The sequence below is a fragment of the Mirounga angustirostris genome, unplaced genomic scaffold, assembly GCF_029215605.1.
Source record: "Mirounga angustirostris isolate CCGP_5_RB_7025 unplaced genomic scaffold, mMirAng1.0.hap1 SCAF_3, whole genome shotgun sequence".
Lineage (NCBI taxonomy): Eukaryota > Metazoa > Chordata > Mammalia > Carnivora > Phocidae > Mirounga > Mirounga angustirostris.
In genome coordinates, this window is record NW_026991711.1 from 56,988,685 (window position 1) to 56,997,045 (window position 8,361).

Here is an 8,361-nt window from a genome sequence, read left to right on the forward strand (position 1 = left end):
GCCCATCCTCCCACCCACCTCCCTCTGCCAACCATTAGTTTGTTCTCTGTATTTATACGTCTGATTCTGCTTTTTGTGTCTATTTAGTTTGTTTTAGATCCAAATATGACTGGAATCACAGGGGTATTTCTTTCTCAATCTGACTTTTTCCAGTTAGCATAATACCCTCTAGGTCCATCCAGGTGTCACTAATGGCATGATCTCATCCTTTTTTGGGGGGTGGGGAGTGCAAACACAGGCCCCCACTACCACAAATTATGCAGTCAAGTTTCCTACATTTGGGGAAATCTCAGGGGTCAACACATCTGGAGTAAATGGATAAGCCTGGCCCTGGGAAAACCACCTTTGTGATCATGGTATCTCCCCTGCCAGGTGCATATTCATCCTTTTTATTTTAATGGCAACATTCCATTGTATGTGTACACCACAGCTTCCTTATCCAGTTGTCTATCTGTGGACACTGAGGTTGCTTCCATATCTTGGCTATTGTAAGTAATACTGCAATAAACAACATAGGGGTACATATATCTTTTTCAGTTAGTGTTTTTGTTGTCTTTGGGTAAATACCAGCTAGTGGAAATACTAGATCATACGGTACTCCTATTTTAAATTTTTTGAGGAAACTCCATACTGTTTTCCACAGTGGCAGTAACAATCTACATTCCCACCAACAGTGCACCAGGGTTCCCTCTTCTCCACATCTTCACCAACACTTGTTATTTCTTATCTATTTGATTTAACCATTCTAACCGGTATAAAATGATATCACATTGTGATTTTGATTGGATTTTTCTGATGATTAGTGGTGTTGAGCATATTTTCACGTATCTGTCGGCCATCTATATGACCTCTTTGGAAGAATGTCTATTCATGTCCTCTCTTTTTTAATTGGATTGTTTTTTGGAGTTTTTTGTTTTTTGGTTTTGGGGTATTTTTGGTGTTAAGGGGTTAATATACAAAATATATAGAGAACTTATCAGATATATCATTTGCAAGTATCTTTTTCCATTGAGTAGGTTGCCTTTTTGGTTTGTTGATGGTTTCCTTTGCTGTGCAAACGCTTTGTATCTTGTTTTAGTCCTAATAGTTTATTTTTGCATTTCGTACCCTTGCCTGAAGATACATATCTAGAAAAATGTTGCTATAGCCAATCAGAGTAATTACTGCCTATGTTCTCTTCTAGGAGATTTATGGTTTCAGGACTTCTATTTAGGTCTTTAATCCATTTTGAGTTTATATTGTGTATGGTCTTAGAAAGTGGTTCAGTCTCATTCTTTTATATGTAGCTGTTCAATTTTCCCAGAACTATTTATTGAAGAGACTGTCTTCTCCATATTGTATAGTCTTCCCTCCTTTGTAATCGATTAATTTCCCATATAATTGTAAGTTTATTTCTAGGCTCTCTATTCTGTTTCATTGATCTCTGTGTCTGTTTTTGTGCCAGTACCATACTGTTCTGATTACTACAGCTTTGTAGTATATCTTGAGGTCTGGAATTGTAATTATCTCCAGCTTTGTTTTTCTTTCTCAAGACTGCTTTGGCTATTCAGAGTCTTTTATGGTTCCATACAAATTTTAGGATTATTTTTTCTAGTGTGAAAAATGCTGTTGGTATTTTGATTGGGATTGCATTAAATCTGTAGATTGCTTTGGGTAGCGTGGACATTTTATCAGTACTTGTCCTTGCAATTCATGAGAATGGAATATCTTTCCATTTGTTTATGTCATCTTCAGTTTCTTTCACCAGTGTTTTATAGTTTTCAGAGAGAGGTCTTGCACCTCTTTGGCTATGTTATTCCTGGGTATTTTATTATTTTTGATACAACTGTAAATGGTGTTGTTTTCTTAATTTTACTTTCTGCTACTTCATTAATAATATATAGAAATGCTGCTGATTTCCATTTATTAATTTTGTATCCTACAAACTTTATGAATTCATTTATTATTTCTAGTACTTCTTTTGGTGGAGTCTTTAGGATCTTCTAAGTATAGTGTCATGTCATCTATAAATAGTGGCAGTTTAACTTCTTCTTTACTTTTTTTGTGTTTGTTTAATTTGTTTTAGATCCAAATATGACTGGAATCACAGGGGTATTTGTCTTTCTCAATCTGACTTATTCCAATTAGCATAATACCCTCTAGGTACATCCAGGTGTCACTAATGGCATGATCTCATCCTTTTTGGGGCGGGGGGAGTGCATTCTTATGAATGCCTCTAGTTCCTTTTTCTGGTCTGATTGCTGTGGCTAGGACTTTCTGTGTTCAATAAAAGTAGTGAGAGTGGACATCTTTGTCTTGTTCTTGATCTTAGAGGAAAAGCTCTCAGTTTTCACCAGTGGGTATAATGTTAGCTGTAGGCCTTTATTATGTTGAGGTATGTTTCCTCCAAACCTACTTTGTTGAGATTTTTTTTATGGATGAGTGGATGTTGAACTTTGTCAGACGCTTTTCTGCATTTATTGAGATGATCATATAATTTTTATCCTTTGTTTTATCTACGTGGTATATCACATTGTTTTGTAAATATTGAACCATCATTGCGTTTCTGAAATTAATCTCACTTGATCATTGTGAATGATCCTTTCAACGTACTGTTGAATGCAGTTTGCTAATATTTTGTTGAGGATTTTGCATCTATGTTTATCAGGGATATTGGCTTGTAGTTTTGTTTTGTTTTGGTGTTTTGGGGGATTTTTTGGTGTTTTTGCAGTGTCTGGTTTGTTTGTTTTGCAGTGACTTGTCTGCTATCAGAGTAATGCTGGCCTTGTAGAATATATTTGGGAGAGTTCCTTACTCTTCTGTTTTTTGAAATACTTTGAGGAGAATAAGTATTAACTCTTCTTTAAATGCTAGTGAATCTATCTAGTCCTGGACTTTTATTTTTTGGTAGCTTTTTGATAACTGATTTAATTTCATTACTAGTAATCAGTCTATTCAAGTTTCTATTTCTTCCTCATTCAGTTTGGAAGATGGTATGTTTCTAGGAATGTATCTGTTTCTTCTAGGTTGGCTAATTTGTTGGCATAAAACTTTTCCTGGTATTCTCTTACAATCCTTTGTATTTTTGTGGTGTCAGTTATTACTTCTCCTCACTCATTTCTGATTTTATTTATTTGGGTCCTTTCTCTTTTTTTCTTGCTCAGTCTGGCTAAGGGTTTATCAATTTTGTTTATCCTTTCAAAGAATCAGCTCTTGGTTTCATTGATCTTTCTATTATTTTATTAGTCTCCAAGTCATTTATTTCTGCTCTGATCTTTATTATTTCTTTCCTTCTACTTGCCTTGGATTTTGATCTGTTTTTTTTGTTTGTTTGTTTGTTTTTTAGTTCCTTTAGGTGTAAGCTTAGTTTATTTGAGCTTTTTCTTGTTTCTTGAAGTAGGCCTGTATCACAGCATATTTCCCTCTTTGAACTGCTTTCACTGCCTCTCAAAGATTTAGAGCCCCTGTGTTTTCATTTTCATTTGTCTCGTATTTTTTTTTTTAATTTCTTCTTGATTGCTTCATTGGGCCATTGGTAGTTTATATCATGTTTAGCTTCCATGTGTTTGTGTTTTTTCCAGTTTTTTTCTTGTGATGGATTTCTAATTTTGTACCATTGTAGTTGGAAAAAATGCATGGCATGACTTCAATCTTATTAAATTTCTAGAGGCTTGAGTGCCTGGGTGGCTCAGTCGGTTAAGGGTTTGCCTCCAGCTCAGGTCATGATCTCAGGGTCCTGACATCAAGTCCCGCATCAGGCTCCCTGTTCAGCAGGGAGTCTGCTTCTCCCTCTCCCTTTGCCCCCCGCCCCCCCCCCCCGCTCATGCTCGCTAGCTCGCTCTGTCTCAAATGAATAAATAAAATCTTTAAAAATAAATAAAAAATAAATAAAAAATAAATTTCTAGAGGCTTATTTTTTGACCTAATGTGATCTGGTCTGGTGAATGCTCCATATGCACTTGAAAAGAATGGGTATTCTGTTGTGTTTGAATGGAATGTTCTGAATTATATCTGTAATGTCCATCTGGTCTAATGTGTCATTCAAAGACATTGTTTCCTTTTTTTTTTTTTAAGATTTTATTTATTTATTTGAGAGAGACAGAGACAGAGCACAAGCAGGGGGAGAGGGGCAGAGGGAGAAGCAGACTCCCGGCTGAGCAGGGAGTCTGATGTGGGGCTCGATCAAAGGACCCTGAGATCATGACCTGAGCTAAAGGCAGCCACTTAACCAACTGAGCCACCCAGGCGCCCCAAGACATGGTTTCCTTGTTGATTTTCTATGTGGATGATCTGTCCATTGATGTAAGTGGTGTGTTAAAGTCCTCTACTCTTATTGTATTGCCATCAATCTCTCTCTTTATCCCCATTAATATTTGCTTTATGTATTTAGGTGCCAGTGTTGGGTGCATAGATATATCCTCTTGTTGGATTGATCTCTTTTATCATTATGAAATGCCCTTCTTTGTCTCTTATTACAGTCTTTGTTTTAAGGTCTATTTTATATAAGTATTGTTACCCCAACTTTATTTTTTGCTTCCACTTTCATGGTAAATATTTTTCCATCCTTTTGCTTTTAGCCTGTATGTGTCGTCAGGTCTGAAGTGAGTCTCCTATAAGCAGCATATAGATGGGCCTTATATTTTTACCCATTCCAAAACCCTATGCCTTTTGATTGGAGCATTTAGACCACTTACATTTAAAGTATTTATAGGTGTGTACTTATTTCCATTTTATTTTTTTTTTCTGGTGGTTTTTGTAATTCTTCTCTGTTCCTTTATTCTTCTTTTGTACTCTTTCTTTGAGTTGGATGAATTTCTGTAGTGTTATATTTGGCTTCCTTTTTATTTTTTAATAGCTATTGTAAATTTTGGGTTTATGGTTACCATGAGGTTTATATGTAACATCCTAAGTAAATAGCAGTCTATATTAAGTTGATGGTCATTGGTTATATAAGTTAAAACATATTCTAAAAAAAGAAAAAAAAGACTTCCATTTTTTTACTACCTCCTCCACATTTTATGTATATGCTGTCATATTTTTTTTTCACTTATAGAAGTCCATTTAACATTTCTTGTAAGGCTGGTTTAGTGGCCATTATCTCCTTTAACTTTTGTTTATTTGGGAAACTCTCTCTCCTTCAAATCTGAATGATAACCCTGCTGGGTATTCTTGGTTGTGAGTTTTTTCCTTTCAGCATTTTGAGTATTTCAAGCCACTTTATTCTGGCTTTCAAAATTTCTGCTGAAAAATCAGCTGATGACCTTATAAGTTTTTCCTTCTAAGTAACTTTTTGCTTCTCTGTTGCTGCTTTTAATATTCTCTTTATCTTTAGTCTTTGACATTATGTGTCATGGTGTGGACCTCCTTGGGTTCATCTTGTTTGGAACTCTGTTTTTTGGAATTGGGCATCTATTTCCTTCACTAGTTTAGGGAAGTTCTTAGCTATTATTTCTTAATACATTTCTTAATACATATAACTTATGTATACACACACACACAAATTATAGAAATAAATATTTCACCCCTCTCTTCTTCTGGGACCTCTACAGTGTCAATGTTTGATGTTGTCCAAGAGATTTCTCTATCTTCATTTTTTAAAAATTCTTTTCTCTTTTTGCTCCTCAGCTGTGTGTTTTCCATTACCCTGTCTTCCATATCACTGATACATTCTTCTGCATCCTCTAATCTACTGTTGGTTCCCTCTACTATGTTTTTCATTTCAGTTATATTCTTCAGCTCTGATTGGTTCTTTTTAGTATTTTCCATCTCTTTATTGAAGGTCTCACTGAGTTCTTCCACTCTTTTTTCCAGCCCACTGACTATCTTTAAATTCTCATCAGGCATATTGCTTATCTCCATTTCATTTAGTTATTTTTCTTTTTTTTCTTTTTTTTTTTTTAGATTTTTTTTTTAGATTTTTTTTTATTTATTTGACACAGAGAAAAAGAGGGAATACAAGCAGAGAGAGGGAGGCAGAGGGAGAAGCAGGCTTCCTGTGGAGCAGGGAGCCCGATGCGGGACTCAATCCCAGGACGCTGGGATCATGACCTGAGCCGAAGGCAGATGCTTAACGACTGAGCCACCCAGGAGACCCTCATTTAGTTATTTTTCTGAAGTTTTTTCTTATTCTTTCTTTTGGAGCATATATCTATGTCACATTTTGTCTGGTTTTTTGTTTTGTTTTGTTTTTGTTTTGTGTGTGTGTGTGTGTGTGTGGATTAGGCAAAACACTAATTCTCCTAAATTTAAAGGAATGGTCTTGTGTTTGGTCATCCCCTATATAGACTGTATGTGCTTTGTGACCTTTCCTGGCTGCTGTAGGCCGCAGGTCTTGGAGCTTTCCAGGTAATGGGCACCATGTCAGGAAAGCTAAAACTGAAGTCAATGCAGGCTAGGGTGCCCTAGAGTTCTATGTGCTGAGGGCACCTTAGCAGAACAGGTGAAGTTGAAATAGGCACAAGTTGGAGTGTCCCAGGGTGCTCTGTGTAGGAGGTGCCTTGGCAGGGTAGCTGAAGCTGAGGCAGTGGGTGGGTTGAGAGGTCTAGAGTGCTCTGTGCAGAGGGTTCCCTAGCAGTATAGCTGAACCTAAAGTGGGTGCTACCTGGGGGGACCCAGTGCTCTCCACACAGAAGGTGCCTTGGTTGGTAGGATGGTGAAGTGGATATAAACTAGGGTATTCCAGGACTCTCCACACAGAGGGTGCCCTTAAAGGGTGACTGGAGCCAGCATGGGCATAAGCCAGGAGGTCCTAGGGCACTCTGTGCAAGGGGTACAACGAAAGTTAAATGGGCACAATCTGGTATGAACTGTGGGCTCTCCACACAAAATGTTCCCTGGCAGGACAGCTGAAACGGTTGCTAGCCAGGTTGTTCTGGGGCTCTCCCCTCTGAGGGTGACCTGAAAGGACAGCTAAAGCTACATTGGGTATAAGCCATGGTAAACTAAGGTGCTCAGTGCAGGGGGTAGAATGCCAGGGTGGCTAAAACTGATGCAAGCATGGGCCCGGGGTTCCTTGGGCATGCCACACAGGGTGCACCCAGGCAGGGAAGCTGGACCCAAAACCTGTCAGCTGGGAGGTTCCAGAGTGCTCTGCACCAGGGGTGCCTTAGCAAGCCATCTGAGGCCTGGAGTGTTCCATTTTGCTTTGCACCTCTGTCACATTGGCACAAAGTCTAGGGCTCTAGTGAGCACTAATCAAGGGTGTGCTGGTGTGCACCACCCTGTGGCCGCCTTGATAAGATGGTTGGAACTTGTGTGGGCTAGGGTCTAAGGCTCACTTAGGCAACAGGCCAGTTAGGATACCCAGACTGTGTACACTGGTTGCTACTTTCAAGGTGAAGGAAGGTAGGGAGCAGAGACTGTGTCAGTCAGCCCCTTCCACCCAGAGAGGAGTCCAGCAGCTCCTCCCACTCTTTGACAGAGTTTTAGGGTTGACTCTTTTATAAGTTAATTATTCTTTTAAACCATGACCTTTTGAAGAAAACAAAAAAGTGGCCTTTTTTTTCCTGTGCCTCAGCATGTGGGCTTGTGGACCCAGAACTCACTGAGGCAGCAAGCTGACCATGGCATCTGGACCTGCTCTGGGCTTTGAGGTGGAAGAGGAATGTAAACTCTGTCCTTCTCCAGTCCCTCTGGCAGAGTTCTAGTGCTGGCTCTTTTATATGCTAGTCACTCTTTTGAACCATTGTTGGTTTTCTGTGCCCAAGGACAGAGGAATCTGTTCCCCTTACCTCAGTGCTACCCCCCAACCCACTGCCATTCACAGTGATATCTGCACCCACTTTATGGTCCTCAAGCCAAGAGACCAGCAAGCAAGACAAAGAGTCACCATCCTGGTAGGGGTGATAGACTATGATTTTCATGAGGAGATAGAGCTGCTGCTCTGCAGTAGGGACAGATGTCTGATATCCAGGTAATCCACTGAAGTATGTCTGAGTACTCCTTGCCCAGCATTAACAGTAAATAGACAAATACAGCAGTCATGGCATAGTGGCCAGAGGTGTGAGCCCTCCCACTCCCCAGCAAACTTCTTGCACGAATATTTCCACTCAGAGTCCTTTCCCAGGGAACCCACCATAAACCAGCAAGTATCACATTGTTGTAAGGAGTTGACAAGCTAAATTAGTGAAAGAGCTGTGCCTTCACCAAATGGTGAATGGTCTTCCCATGCTTGTCCTCAACAAAGAAATTTTTAACATAGTATTAGTGAATACCTTGTGGCCTAATATTCTGAACTTGGTCTCTAAAGCCAGACAAACCTTTATGTCTTTTACTATATTATAATGAATGAAGATACTAGGTATTGTAGACTATGACATAATGCTTTTTATCTATGAAACCTTTTATGTTAGAATTAATGAAAGAGCTAATTTAAATTTAGCC

At 38.8% G+C, this 8,361-nt stretch overlaps 1 non-coding gene across 1 annotated transcript; it reads right to left on the reverse strand.

Annotated features, from left to right (window-relative positions):
* Positions 1–218: 218 nt before the first annotated feature.
* LOC123840093 (U1 spliceosomal RNA) lies at positions 219–380 on the reverse strand. The gene has a single exon (XR_006789905.2). It is a non-coding gene; the product is annotated as a U1 spliceosomal RNA (small nuclear RNA).
* Positions 381–8,361: the final 7,981 nt, after the last annotated feature.